Source organism: Ascaphus truei, unplaced genomic scaffold (genome assembly GCF_040206685.1).
Source record: "Ascaphus truei isolate aAscTru1 unplaced genomic scaffold, aAscTru1.hap1 HAP1_SCAFFOLD_1871, whole genome shotgun sequence".
NCBI classification, from domain to species: Eukaryota; Metazoa; Chordata; class Amphibia; order Anura; family Ascaphidae; genus Ascaphus; species Ascaphus truei.
In genome coordinates this window covers 59,582-60,630 of record NW_027454774.1, presented here as the reverse complement: position 1 = coordinate 60,630, position 1,049 = coordinate 59,582, and the positions used below count along the sequence as shown (strand labels likewise).

At 58.4% G+C, this 1,049-nt stretch overlaps 1 non-coding gene across 1 annotated transcript; it reads left to right on the top strand.

Moving 5' to 3' along the window:
- Window positions 1-359: 359 nt before the first annotated feature.
- On the top strand, window positions 360-433 carry TRNAK-CUU (transfer RNA lysine (anticodon CUU)). Its single transcript has one exon. It is a non-coding gene; the product is annotated as a tRNA-Lys (tRNA).
- Window positions 434-1,049: the final 616 nt, after the last annotated feature.

The window sequence follows — 1,049 nt, the reverse complement described above, 5'->3', positions numbered from 1 at the left end:
GGAACACCAGCTTGCCCCCCTGCCTGCTATCCCCCCCCCCTCCCCGACTCGCGCCCCCCTCCTTACCTTGTCTTCGGCGTCAGATGACGATGTGTCGCAGAAGACAAGGGATAAGGACGTTGCAGAGGCCTCATGCGTTCCCCTCGGCATTTCATTTAAATGCCTTGGGGAAGAGCGCAGGGCCTCTGCAAACCGCCGCATCGCCCGTGGAAAAATCTTGCGCCCCCCCCCCCCCTGGGGTGTCGTGCCCCCCCCCAGTTTGCACACCCCTGTTCTAGAACATAGGTAGAACCATCTGAACCACTTATTGGATCTATCACTCATATCATAGTGAGAGTGGGAGCAGCATGGGCATATCTGCCCGGCTAGCTCAGTCGGTAGAGCATGAGACTCTTAATCTCAGGGTCGTGGGTTCGAGCTCCACGTTGGCGAAATTTCTTTTATCTCAAATTTGTACTATAATAAGTTATGAAATAGATCTTAATATATAAAATCGATAGGTTGGTGCTAGCTGCGGTGAATCCAATTGGTCCTCAGCCTCTGGCCAATCAGATTGGTGGGTCTGACGTCACCCGTCTGCCACTCTCTTCCCCCTCCGCCACACACACACACACACACTCACACTCACACACTCTGTTCTCTCCCCCCCCCATCACACTTACCTCCCTCCCCGGCGCTCACTCGCCTCCCTCCCCGGCGCTCACTCACCTCCCTCCCCGGCGCTCTCACTCACCTCCCTCCCCGGCGGGGGGACAGGCAGTGGGGCAGGCAGCCTGCAGCTGCCTCACGGCGCCGAGTGCCTAAGATGGGTGGCACTCGGAAGGACCCCCTTCCTCCTCGCAGCACTCCGAGGCCTAAGATGCGGCGCCCGAAGGAGAAGAGTGACATATTTGTGTGTGTGAGTGGGACACTGTGTGTGTGTGTCAGACACTGTAGGGGTGGGGGACCAGAGCTGCGCATGGGGGGGGGGAGGAGCCGAGAGAGGGGGGAGCGGAGAAGAACATACAGGGGGAGTGGAGAGGAGGGACCCGGAATATTTTAAGCAACCC